The sequence below is a fragment of the Periplaneta americana genome, chromosome 16 (assembly GCF_040183065.1).
Source record: "Periplaneta americana isolate PAMFEO1 chromosome 16, P.americana_PAMFEO1_priV1, whole genome shotgun sequence".
In the NCBI taxonomy this organism is placed as follows: Eukaryota; Metazoa; Arthropoda; class Insecta; order Blattodea; family Blattidae; genus Periplaneta; species Periplaneta americana.
Genome location: NC_091132.1, coordinates 64,764,744 through 64,779,786, shown reverse-complemented (window position 1 = coordinate 64,779,786; position 15,043 = coordinate 64,764,744).

Here is a 15,043-nt window from a genome sequence, read left to right as displayed (position 1 = left end):
TATAAAACATATTCAGAAATACACATTTTATAAACATCTTTACATTAGAGTTATCAATTCCAACAAATGATTTTGCATAATCTTTCTGTCATATTTATTGTTCAAGAGTATTGTAATACTTTAATTTTCAATAAATCACTTTAAGTAACAGATGTTTGGCAACGCTGTTATAAGACGCGTGCTTCAACCTAACGCCTGACTATAAGGAGACCATCCGTCCTGATTTTTCCGAAACAGTTCCGAATTTAGACTCTCTGTTCCGGATTTTTCTCAAGGCATTTCGGGATCCCAATATGACCCGGATTTTGCCTAGATGTTATGATTTGTTTCGATTTAGATTTTTCTACATTCGTAGTAATGTTTTTAAGGGATATGAACTCTAAAGTTGGCGATATAGTCAGTTAGTTCTCATTGCTGGTGTTGCTATTATTATGTCATTCACTTCAAAATTGGCTACTACTTATATTAAATGCAATGACAGGGATTGGTAGTGCCAATATTCCAACGCGCAGAGATTGGACTGGGAGAGATGTTATGAGCCATGTGATTGGCTGAGTAACTAACGCTTTCATTGCATGAGGTATAGTGGCCTGACGCTACAAGACCATATTTTCATACGACTCATACAACTCTCTTCCTCACCAGCTGCCGTTCTAAGAAAACATCTACCGGTAGATTCAACAATTACATAATAAAGGATAAGTCAACAAAAGAGTAGTGAAGTTCCGTGCAGCCTCAATAAAACTGGGAGAACACAATTAGAAACCAAAAAACAAGCAATTGGCGAAGTTTAAGCCCTCCTTAAAAAGGGCCAACTAGATACCGCTCTGAAAAGAACAGAAATCTACAGTGCGTATACTAACTGGCTCCGCAGGATAAGTGGCAAGCAGAACGCGGGGACTCAAGCAGTTGTGTTGGTACCGTGCAGGTAGAGTCATGATCTTGGTCGCATTGAATGGTGAGGGTGGGAGGGAGCGAGAGAGGAGATGTAATATTCCTACGTATTCAAACCAGGCGCTACACAGTACTCTAGATCATATATACCCAGAGTGCTCGGCGTTATAGGCTTTGACGATAGCAACTTTTGTCAGGTTTACTGTGCTGCCATCTAGTTGTTACATAAGGAGTCATGTCATAACTCCCATTTGAATTGCATTAGCGACTGTACTGCCAACTCGTGTTCGTTTACGGCGGACGGGTGGCGATCCTGGCGGTTGTTCTCTTCAAAGTGCAACCGATTTTAACATAGGAATGAGCAATGTATATGTGATCAGGGACAGTACCAACTTTACATCGCTGCCGGATCGAATACTACCGCTTGCTTCACTGCGGAGCCAGTTAGTATACGCACTGTATATATAATCACCAGTCATCCCCTTGGTTTGATGCTGAGTGCTTCAAACAGAGAAGAGAAGTGATCATACTCTTGCACAGAGCACAGACAGACATCTCCGAGGCATATCTAAATCTCTATGCAGCGAAAAAGAAAACATTTAAAAAAACTGTTAAATACAAAAGAAATCAATTTCATAGAAGAACAAAGAAAAGCCCGAGCTCAAGAGGCGCTAACGAAGCCTTTTCTTGCCCTTCGATGAAAGTTAACCAGCTCTGCCACAGGGATTCAAATGGAACCTTGGGGAAACACTTTTTAAGGCGACTTTAGGCTACATGCAACTCTCAAATCGGCGACTATACATCGTTCCACAATGTCTGACAGGAGAAATAAACACTGCCGGCAGAGAGGAGAGCAGTATAATCGCTATTCAACCAATGGCAAAGGTCTCATTCCACGCTTGACTAAGTTGGGCGGTCTGAAGCGTTCTACCCCCGCCCAACTTCAAGACAAGCGTGGAATGAGACCTCTGTCATTCGTTGAATAGCAATCGTATTTCTCTCCTCCTCTGCCGGTAATGTTTACTTCTCCTGTCAGACATTATGGAACGAAGTATAGTAGTCATGCCAATCTGGCAATCCCGTCTGTTATTACATTCATTGTTGCTGACATTTCCGAATTCATTTAGTCTGCCTAACCACACGAAATACACATGTGGGGATTTATTGATTGGTTAGTTCCTCTGTTCCCCTCCGCCCTAACAAACGACATTGAACAAATTTGTTGGTTGTTGACCTATAAAACTTTCTTGTCGTTAGTGTTTGTTCCGGACACTCTGTACTTTTAATCTACAGGAAATGCTGAATGTTTTAAAGTCAAAAACGAAATGTGATTTTTATTTCTCTATACTACCGTAGTCAGTTCTTTTGGAACGTGTTTCATGTTACACGTAAGGACTGAACAGTTTTTTTTTTCGGCTTTCAACAAAAGAAAGGAGCGGAAATGAAAAGGGAATCCAAAAGGGCAAGCAGAAGAAAGAGAAAAGAAAGAAGAGGGGAAGAGAGAGGAATGGAATACGAAGAAGTGCAGGAGAAGGTGGTTAAGTGGCGGAAATGTAAAGAAAATGAGTAAGAAATAATGGGCCTTTCCACTGCATAAAAAGATTATATTTTATTCAACTTCTAAAAGAACCCTTTGGTTTTATTTCGGAAAATGACAGAAATCTAATAGATGTACATTTGTAGCAGTAACGTAGAACAATGCTACATTTCAGCTGGAAAGAGCGCGGGTGTGTAATTAATCACAGAAAGAAGCAGATGTTCTGCGATTGATAAATTTAAGCACACGTAGCCTTTTCCTTTTGGAGTAACAAGCCACCAGTATTATATGCGGCAGTACGAGGCTTATCTTGACTCACCGGAGGATGCTATCGAAAAAAGATTCAATACCAGCGTCTAGCGCATCTTGCAGCCGCTCCTTCTTCTCTCAAGAGAGAAAGTGTGAGCGGAAAGGCACATTTCAGAGGCTCCGTATTGAAGACATGAAGGACGAGATCAACGCTATCCAATAAATTCTGAAACGGAAAGGAAGTGCGCACACAGCGAAAGTAGTGAAGTGGTTGCAAGATGTAAAAGTCGCTCATTATCTTTCAATTTAATACAAGAGTTAATACTCTTATTACTAAGTAAGATTCTGAAAAAGCATTCCATTTCGTGCTTTACTTGTCTTGTGTTTGCCCTGCATCATCTCAATCTTGCTGCACGATTGTCTCTTAGAAATGCATAATTACTGTATTACCATAATAAAAATTTATCCAGCTAAAGGATTTACACCTAAAATAAGTTATTATTATTATTATTATTATTATTATTATTATTATTATTATTATTATTAAAATTTATATCTTTTTGCTCATTCAGATTTCTGTCCAATAATTCCGGGTAATTATAGTTACGAGAGAAAATGTGAATATTTTAATTGTCGAAACCTATATGCTAGACTCCATGAGCTAGACTATCTGTTCTTTTGTAAGATCCTCAAAGGTGATATATTCTGTGACTCCTTCTTAAACAATATTACCTTACGTATTACAATGAAAGATATGAGAGCCCACAAACTTTCCTATAATAGAAATTCAAAATTTCTTTCACTAGTCTCCAGATGCATTAAAATGCCAATATGCTTGGCTGCGATTTCAATCCTTTCAATATATACTGTAGACTTAGTTTGCTCTTGGCAATGACTTATCAGGTATTCCTTCAAACATTATACTTAATTATCATTATATCATCACTATTATTCTCATAGTATAATATATCATAGATTAGAGGAAAATTCTTCGTTCAAGTTTGTTTATGTTTATTTTTATTTCATCATTATTGTTACTTTTATTTTTCATTTATATGCATCCAGTTATTAACATTAAAATTTAATTTATTTACTTATTTCGAATTTTATTATTATTATTATTATTATTATTATTATTATTATTATTATTGTAAATTAATTGTATTCAAAATTTAATTCTGTTTATTATGTATTATTACCTTATCACTTGTGCTGGGCTATCAATGGCTCATGGCTGTTGACCAGCACATTAATACTGTATTATAATAAATAAATAAAATTATTATTATACTTACTTACTTACTTACTTACAAATGGCTTTTAAGGAACCCGAAGGTTCATTGCCGCCCTCACATAAGCCCGCCAGCGGTCCCTATCCTGAGCAAGATTAATCCAGTCTCTATCATCATACCCCACCTCCCTCAAATCCATTTTAATATTATCCTCCCATCTACGTCTCGGCCTCCCTAAAGGTCTTTTTCCCTCCGGTCTCCCAACTAACACTCTATATGCATTTCTGGATTCGCCCATACGTGCTACATGCCCTGCCCATCTCAAACGTCTGGATTTCAAGTTCCTAATTATGTCAGGTGAAGAATACAATGCGTGCAGTTCTGTGTTGTGTAACTTTCTCCATTCTCCTGTAACTTCATCCCGCTTAGCCCCAAATATTTTCCTAAGCACCTTATTCTCAAACACCCTTAACCTATGTTCCTCTCTCAGAGTGAGAGTCCAAGTTTCACAGCCATATAGAACAACCGGTAATATAACTGTTTTATAAATTCTAACTTTCAGATTTTTGGACAGCAGACTGGATGATAAGAGCTTCTCAACCGAATAATAACAGGCATTTCCCATATTTATTCTGCGTTTAATTTCCTCCCGAGTGTCATTTACATTTGTTACTGTTGCTCCAAGATATTTGAATTTTTCCACCTCTTCGAAGGATAAATCTCCAATATTTATATTTCCATTTCGTACAATATTCCCGTCACGAGACATAATCATATACTTTGTCTTTTCGGGATTTACTTCCAAACCGATCGCTTTACTTGCTTCAAGTAAAATTTCCGTGTTTTCCCTAACCGTTTGTGTATTTTCTCCTAACATATTCACGTCATCTGCATAGACAAGAAGCTGATGTAGCCCGTTCAATTCCAAACCCTGCCTGTTATCCTGAACTTTCCTAATGGCATATTCTAAAGCGAAGTTAAAAAGTAAAGGTGATAGTGCATCTCCCTGCTTTAGCCCGCAGTGAATTGGAAAAGGATCAGATAGAAACTGACCTATACGGACTCTGCTGTATGTTTCACTGAGACACATTTTAATTAATCGAACTAGTTTCTTGGGAATACCAAATTCAATAAGAATATCATATAATACTTCCCTCTTAACCGAGTCATATGCCTTTTTGAAATCTATGAATAACTGATGTACTGTACCCTTATACTCCCATTTTTTCTCCATTATCTGCCGAATACAAAAAATCTGATCAATAGTCGATCTATTACGCCGAAAACCGCACTGATGATCCCCAATAATTTCATCTACGTACGGAGTTAATCTCCTCAAAAGAATATTGGACAAAATTTTGTACGACGTCAACAAAAGTGATATTCCTCGAAAGTTACCACAGTTCGTTTTGTCCCCCTTTTTAAAAATAGGTACAATTATGGACTCCTTCCATTGTTCTGGTACAATTTCCTTTTCCCAAATAGCAAGTACAAGTTTATAAATTTCGCTATATAATGCACTTCCACCCTCTTGTATTAATTCTGCTGGAATTTGATCGATACCTGGAGACTTGTACTTTTTCAGATTTTCTATCGCAATTTCGACTTCTGAAATCGTGGGTTCGGGTATAAATGGCTCAGCAGTTTGTATTTCAATATCGTCCCGATCATTTCTATTTGGCCTATGTACATTTAGTAGTTGCGCAAAATAGTTTTTCCATCTGTTTAGGATTGATGAAGAGTCTGCAAGCAAGTCACCATTCTCATCCTTGATCACGTTTACCCTTGACTGATATCCGTTCTTAAATTCCTTTATACCCTTATATAAATCTCGAATGTTTTTATTCTTACTATTTGTTTCTACCTCATTCAGTTTTTCCTTCAAGTAACCTCTCTTTTTATTCCTAAGAAAAAAATTATTATTATTATTATTATTATTATTATTATTATTATTATTATTATTATATATCCAGATACATACAAACCCTACTTTTCCATGATTTATGTTAGGGTTATACAGAGCGTTCACTTACATGATGTAAGTTGACCGGGCGGCACGCGCGACAGGCACAAAGGCTATGCAACACGCGGCAAACCGACTCCCGCACTCTGGACAGTCCAGTTCAGGCTCTCTGTAGGAGTGATTGTGTTGACGTTAGATTGCGTGTTATTCTCCTGCTTGTGTCAGTCAAGTGTTTACATTAAGATTTAGGAGTGGTTTGATGTTTTTGATATGTGGAATAATACGTAAAACACTGCCGAGCAGAAAAAACGCAACACTTGAATTAATTTGAAATAGGCTATCAAAGCATAATATACATTATAACATTATTGTGTGCTTCTATAGACCTGTTTGTGATAGGCAAGTGTTTATTCATGTTTTGGGAAGGAAAGTATACGAATTGAGTGGTTTATGACACCTGCTTTGCCACTTCCTGTTTCCTCACCCTATGTTTATTGCTGTGCAATTAAAATTCACAACCCTAAACACGAAGAGTCAAAACAAAGTTACAACATTATGATTTCTTTTTTGCGTATAATGGAATTCTGTGTATTAGTTGGGAGACCGGAGGGAAAAAGACCTTTGGGGAGGCCGAGAGGTAGATATGGAGGATAATATTAAAATGGATTTGAGGGAGGTGGAATATGATGATAGAGAGTGGATTAATCTTGCACAGGATAGGGACCGATGATGGCGGGCTTATGTGAGGGCGGCAATGATCCTCCGGGTTCCTGAAAAAGTAAGTAAGTAATGGAATTCTGTGACATTGAACTCAGTTTTGAACAACATTTAAAAGAGTTAAGATGCCGTTAAGACCCGAGAACTCCGCTTGAGCAATCACGTTGGTAGAACAAATGTCTGACATAAGAGAGTATTTAAATCTCTTATTGTGAAGTTTGTATCCATGCTTTGACTTAAGATGTTACATTATATAACACTCCGTACTTATTCGTGGTACTATCACAGCCTAGTATATACAGTCACAAAACTTGAGTTGTGAGAGTGCTAGGAACAATAGACTGTGCCGATACTATTTCGCATTGTCTGTAATGAGGCGATATTAGCGATCCTAGTGGTGAGCAACTATCTACGGATGCATATTTACTGCGCATTGAGCTTCGTGACTGTATACTGTGCTCCAATCACGAGAAAGCTTCTGCCGGATGAGACGAAGGGGAGTAATGCTGTGAATGAATGCTTATGTCATAAGATGTCATAAGGTCACACACGTGGGTGCTCGTATCTCTATTGGCTCGCTGTCACAACACAAACAATAATATTGATACACACATGTTTATACTACCCTAGTTACAAAATTAGATCACTGTTAATCTCCTGGTCTTTTAATCTCTCCATACAGGAAATAACAAATGCAGGAGAGCGAATGGTTTTTAAACGGACGTTATAACGATAATATTATACTGGGTGTTCAGTTCAAAATGTGTCTTGGCTCACTGTATGCCGTCATGTGGCTAGCTGATGAGCCTAGAGAATTCAATCTTCCTACACTTCCGCAGCTCAGGTGTATAATCTAAGAGGCAGAGAAGTTGACTAGCAAGTACGGCGTTCATTCTGAAGAGTACTTGCCGATACGTACGGTAACGCCGGTAGTGGCAGGAATGTGAACTGTTTAGAAATACGTACTGTCGGGATATGGGGAGAGGGTTAAGAAGATTACTTACGTATTTGTTGACATTAACTTCGACGGTAACATGGACACGGAGCATTTGATTTGTGTTGTGGAATGTTACCGTACGCAACCGATGATAACAAATACCCTGCGTACGACTTGCCGGCGCAAAACACAGTTCGAAAGAGGTTATGGTAGCACACAGACCGTACAGACCGCCATCTGTTGCTACGACTTTCAAGTTATACCGTACACGTTCTCAAGTTCAGATTGAAGAACGCCTTAAATAATAGGCAACTTCTCTAACATATAAGCTGAAACTCGCTTCAAATCGGTGACCCAACAACAGTGACGTCATGACACACTTTGAAATGAACACCCAGTATATCTACTTCGCTCCAATAGATGACGCAATAGTAAGCACATTCTTTTCACGGTTGATCTCCTGGTTGGAGAACAGTATACTAGACTGTACTACCGTGATTATGGGTGTTTTCCTAGTACGCCTGCATCGCTGCAACCTTGGTGAACCAAAAGAAGTGGGCTTTTTCTGTGAAGGATTTTATACAGAATTTGAGTAATACAGTAGCAATAAATAACAAAATAGTTGAACAAGTAAGATACTTTAAATATCTGGGCTACCCCATATGAGAGAAGGAATTCAATTGAAGAAAAATAAAATACATTTAATTATTGCTTTTGTGAAACAATACACCGAACATTAGGAAAAAGAGTCTGAAAAGAGAGGTTAATGAAATTTCATACAGTAATGACAATTCTTGTATTGTTCCATATGAGGAGCGAAATTGGGTCCTAACAAAAGATCAAGAAAAGAGAATTGAGGAAGGTGAAATGAAGTTCCTTAGTTATGTTACCTGGATACACCCACTTAGATAAATAAGAAGTGAAGATATAAAAGCTGAATTAAAAATAGAATCATACATATTATGAAACAATATCAAAATAATTGAATTAACTTACTTGCTATGCATTAGCTATATTTTATAGCTCAACTGATGAATAATCGTTTGAGTTTGTAAATTTAATAATCTGATTGGCTGTGTACTGTATATTTTTAGTAGAGCCATCGATGTAGCTCAGTCGGCAGACTCGCTGGCCTGCTGATCCGGAGCTGAGCTCGGGCTTGGATTGGATTCCCGTTTGGTCTGATTGGTTGGTTTCTTCCGAGGTTTTCTCTAGCCGTGGGACCTATGCCGGGTGCTCTATGACGAGTCCTCGGCCTCACTTCACTTCATCCCAGTTTGGTCTGATTACCTGGTTGGTTTTTTCCGAGGTTTTCCCCAACCATAAGGCAAATGCCAGGTAATCTGATGGCGAATCCTCGGCCTCACTTCATCTCACTACATCTCTCCAAAAAATTAAAAAAAAAGAAATATAAATTGTAAAAAATTGTAAAAATTTGAATTGTAATCTTGTAAAATTTTGACTTGTTCCACATCTTAAAGCTTCATTGCTAACGTAAGACCTATAGAATACAACAAATGAGATGCAATGGAATGAATTGGAAGGTTCATACTGACAGAATACCAGCTACATGTGTTGCAAGAAGGGCCATGAATAAAATCCAAAAGAGAAAAGATCACTAGGAAGGTTAAATGAAAAGACTGAGAGATCAATTTTAGAGAAGGTGGAACAGATCAAAAGACCTAAGCACTGATAATGATGATGGTTATTATTATTATTATTATTATTATTATTATTATTATTATTATTATTTTCCTTCATCACCTTCCTTTTTCTTTCATTTCCTCAGATTAGGCCTACTGGGAACGCTTTCAGTAAATTGCAGCATAATCTCACTTAATTAGCATAGTAGTTCATTAGCTCGAAAAATATTTCTTTTCTAATTTATCGGTGCGACTTTAAAGGGGTAAAAGTCTAATTACTTGTTCACAGTTTTTACAGGCTCGTATCCCACACATAAAACTCCCTAGGCCGATATCTGCTTGCATCGTTACTCTCTTCCGTTAAACGGCTTTGCAGGACGGTTAGGGAGCTGATAAAGGGAAGCAAGATTTAAAGGCGCATTAGACTTGATGTATACCTCTGAAACGCAACATTGGACTCAGGATCTGTTAATTGATTAGATGAAGGATTAAAAAGTTAACGATCCTTAGTTGAACTTGCCATTATTCTATCAACGCTACATCGAAGGTATAACCAAGTTTTAAACTCACTTCACACAAAAAGTGAAACGCTAAGAGAGATAACGAATAATTTTCGAAATATTCTGAAGAAAGTGTATTGAATTTCTATCACGAAGATGAAGTTCTGCAGTCGGGCCACTATCACATTATTATTATTATTATTATTATTATTATTATTATTATTATTATTATTATTATTATTATTACTACTACTTTTTTCCGATATTGTTTTGAGAATACGATAAATGGGGTTTGAAAGTAAATCTAGAAAAAATACTTTACATAGGATGTGGAATAAAAACTGAGGATTTAATATTACAAGATCAGAAAGGTTGTATTAAAGGATGTGAAGCATTTGAGTATTTGGATGTACGAATAGATAAAGAAGATAGACAAGAAACTGGTACATGTACTAGGAACAGAATTACTAAAGGCAGAACAGTAACAGCAATATTGAATGGTATTCTATGAGACAGACATATAACAAGGTAAAATAAATTGAAAATATATAATTCAATAGTCAAAAGTACTGTTACATATGGTGCTGAAATATGGAAATTTAATAAAAAAGCTAGCATCAAAATTTCATGAAAATGAAAATGGATTTTTTAAGATCAGCGAGACATTCGAAATTAGAAAAAATTAGAAATACAATTATACGAGATGAAATGAACATTCAACATTCTGTTTTGGGTTATGTGAGATATAAGCAGTTGACCTGGTATGGCATGTGAGAAGAATTCCAGGAGAAAGATTACCTAAAATGGTTAATAACCCTGAACAGATTACGCCTACTGTTACTCTTAAATTCTCGCTAAAGATTATGCTTGCTGAGGGCATATCTTGTTAAGACAGAATTGTATATCGTGTCTTAATAACAAATTGTTAATGGAGCCTACTTAAACTCACATGGCTTTTAAGGAACCCGAAGGTTCATTGCCGCCCTCACATAAGCCCGCCATCGGACCCTATCCTGAGCAAGATTACAGTAATCCAGTCTCTACCATCATATCCCACCTCCCTCAAATACATTTTAATATTAACCTTCAATCTACGTCTCGGCCTCCCCAAAGGTCTTATTCCCTCCACCCTCCCAACTAACACTCTATATGCATTTCTGGATTCGCCCATATATGCTACATGCCCTGTCCACCTCAAACATCTGGATTTAATGTTCCTAATTATGTCAGGTAAAGAATGCAGTTCTGCGTTATGTAACTTTGTCCATTTTCCTGTTAGTCCAAATATTTTTCTAAGCATCTTATTCTCAAATACCCTTAACCTCTATTCCTCTCTCAAGGAAGTGAGAGTCCACGTTTCACAACCATACAGAACAACCGGTATTGTTTTATTAATTCTAACTTTCAGTTTTTCTGAGAGTAGACTGGATGATAAAAGCTTCTCAACCGACTAATAACAAGCATTTCCCACAATATTTATTCTGCGTTTAATTTCCTGCCTAGTATTTATATTTGTTACTGTTGCTCCACGATATTTGAATTTTTCCACCTCTTGAAAGTGTAAATTTCCAATTTTTATATTTTCATTTCGTACAATATTCTAGTTACGAGACATAATCATATCTGCCTTCCTCTTTGTCTCCTCATAGCATATGTGTGTGTGCATATATATATATATATATATATATATATATATATATATATATATATATATATATATATATAAAACGATTTGGGCAGAATTATTTAATAGTTCAATTAGAATGATTGGCAAAATTAAGATCTTCAGAGAAAACCAGTCCTTCAGTTGCTTTATCTAGTACACAGTGCACAGCCTGAGCCAATGCCAACGAAAATAATTATTTCCTGGTGTATTCTATTTTGTGACATGACTGCGGCGCGTCGTTATTTTTATTCGTATCTCGAGGAAGTAGCATGTATTGTACTTCGAGGCATGAGAGGCAGCGACACTTGCTTGCACTCGTAATGCAGTTTCCTTCCTCGTGATTCAATCGTCTCCGAGATAAACTGTTCGCCAACTCTACGCCGCTCTTTCCTCATTTGTGTCACGTAACTATTCAGCTCACGGATTTTTATCATAGGGGCCGGAGCTCGGGTCTTACAGATACATTGTATTAATGTATCTGCAGTGACTGTGTGATCTAGACCATCAGTATGTCACGCATGTGCCCCGGGTTCGCGTCCCGGTCATATGTGTGGCGGACGCTTTTCTCGAAGTTCTTCCGTTTTCCCACGTTAGGCATCGACAACATTGTTTCTGATCTAGATACGAGCGGAATTGTCCACTTCGAAACCTGGATACTCAGCCAACTTCAAAGTAGTCGGCTGTTGTAGTTTGGGAATGCGCCTAGCAGAGTTTCAGCGTAAAGCCTTGGTTTTTCTGAACCGACGCATGCGACGTGCGAGGCGGCCTCGCACAAATCCGGACTACACGAGAGATAGTGAGTGGTTTCTATAACTGCGAGATGAAAGGTCTGCGCACCTCGCAGCCATAGAAACCACACACTATCTCTCGTGTAGTCCGGATTTATGCGAGGCGGACCTCGCACGTCGCATGCGTCGGTTCAGAAAAACAAGGCTTGACAGTTCTCTGATATGGATGTAGCGTTGGGATTCGCCCTTTCACTTCAGGATAATAACATTGTAATAATAAGTAGAAAGCTTTCATTACAGGTATACGCCTGGAAACAGGTGTCGCTTACTAAGCTCTGTAGCTCTGTTCCAAAAGTGACACGGGCAAGTAACAGCTCGTCAGTGCGTCAGCTTTTAGCAATAAAATCTCGCATATTATATACATCACATTACAAATGTAATTTATTATCTCACCTTATAATTAAGAGTCCTACGTTTGGTTACTTTGAGTACAAGTTAAGTGTACCGCGATCATACTAACTTCACACTGTGATCTCTCTCCGCACTCTCCGGTACTGTGTGTTTACATCTATTCGTGTCTTTAAGTCGGTAAACAACAGAAATAGTATTCATGTACAAAATTCTACTTATATTTAATAACCAGGGAAAGGATTTATATGTAAATACATATTTACTTATAAAGCTAATATAATTTATATTTTGCATTATCTTTATGTTTCACAATGTGTAGGGTTGAAAAATCCTACTTTTATTTTCCATATTTTTCCATATTTTAGAGTTTAGTACATATTTTCGTTAATTTCCATATATTTTCCATATTTCATATAAAACAGTCCATATTATATTAGGTTTAACAATAAAACAAAACAAAATTCCATTAACTTTTAAAAATACATTTCAACAATAGATATTTAAACACATGTTCAGTAATCCCTTTAACATCAGAGCTATTTGAAAATTAGCAGTCCTATCAACAATGGGAAAGTAAGTTACAAAACTGTATTAATTTAATTTAAAATTTTTAACAGACTTCAGTTGTGCAGCTCAACAGTTAAATGCCAGTCAGAGTACACATAGGTTCAGTTTTGTAAATCATACTATAAAGACGGTAAATATGCCAAAAGTACGTCATTCAGTCAATTTAAAATCAAAACTAACAAGTTACATTTCAGAATTTAAAGAAGATGGTTTATCAACTGACAATAAAATATTATTTTGTAATTTGTGTCAGTGTGCAGTATCATCTACACAAAAGTTCCTGGTGCAACAACACATTACAACTAGTAAACATCAGGCCAACAAACAACTAAATTCCAAGCAGAGACAATTGTTTTTAACACAACCAACAACATCGAATGTAAGATCTGAGTTTAACATCGACCTGTGCCGTTCTCTCATCTCTGCTGATATTCCTCTCTACAAACTAAAGAATAAGGTCTTCAGGGAATTCCTTGAAAAATATACTCAACATACAATCCCGGATGAGTCAACACTTAGGAAGACGTATGCTCCATCCATCTACGATGAGACAATACAGAAGATAAGAGATGAAATTAAAGATAGTTCAATTTGGGTTTCCATTGATGAGACTCCCGACAAAGAAGGTAGACTTGTTGGTAATGTAGTTATCGGTTTGTTAAGTGAACAATATTCTGAACGAATTCTTTTACATTGTGATGTTCTAGAAAAGTGCAATAACAAAACTATAGTTAAACTGTTCAACGAAGCTATGGGTATCCTGTGGCCAAAGGGTATTATGTACGATAATGTGTTATTCTTTATTAGCGATGCTGCCCCTTATATGGTCAAAGCTGGACAAGCATTATCTGTTGTATATCCTAAATTGACTCATTTTACTTGTGTGGCGCATGCATTTCATCGTGTGGCAGAAGTGGTCAGAGACAATTTCCCTAAAGTAGATTTGTTGATTTCATCAGTGAAAAAAGTATTTCTCAAAGCTCCCAGTAGAGTTAACGTGTTGAAAGAAATGTACCCTGAAATTCCATTGCCACCAAAGCCAATTTTAACTAGATGGGGTACATGGCTAGAAGCAGTTGAATATTATGCCGAACATATAGACTCTATTAACAATGTTCTCCTTGCATTGGACTCTGAAGATGCAGTCTCAATTGATACTGCGAAAACAGTTACCTGTGACATAAGTGTGAAGAATGACTTAGCTCACATTCAGCATACATTTTCATGCATCATAAAAACGCTCAAAAGTCTCCAAAATAGGCACCTTTCACTATCTGAAAGTTTTGAAATTATAAATAGTACTGTGGAACAACTGAATCGTGGTAGAGGTAAAGTTGCAGATGCAGTAAGAGCTAAGGTGGACACTGTACTTTCAAAAAACCCTGGATATGAAGAACTACAAAAGGTTGTTGCTGTGATGAGTGGTGAATCAACAGTGAAGATTAACTTGGACTTATCCCCAGCAGACATTGTGAAATTGAATTATGTACCAGTTACTTCTTGTGACGTCGAACGCTCTTTTAGTCAGTATAAATCTATCCTCAGAGACAATAGAAGAAGATTCACTTTTCAGCACTTGAAAGAAATGTTTGTAACCTATTGTTATGGTAACAGACAATAAAAATTGTGTTTTGTTGAAACTACATTGGAAGATAAGGTACGTCCATTATATTTTTTGTTTAGTTTGATTAAAATGTACCAATATTTAACGTACATAGTCATTTTTTTATAATTTTAAGTCCATATTTAATTCCATATTTTGGTAAAAATCCATATTTAATTCCATATTTTGGTAAAAATAACTACATATATATTTACATATTTCATATATTTTTAGTCCATATAAATCCGTTTCCTGTTAATAACAATAATAACGAAGTATTCATTTAAAGGCAGCTTAAACACTTTTAAAATAGCTTAAATAATAACCTTCTTAGAAATTCACTCTGATTATACTGACTTAAACGGTCACTGACTACATGGTACCTTCTTTCTTTAA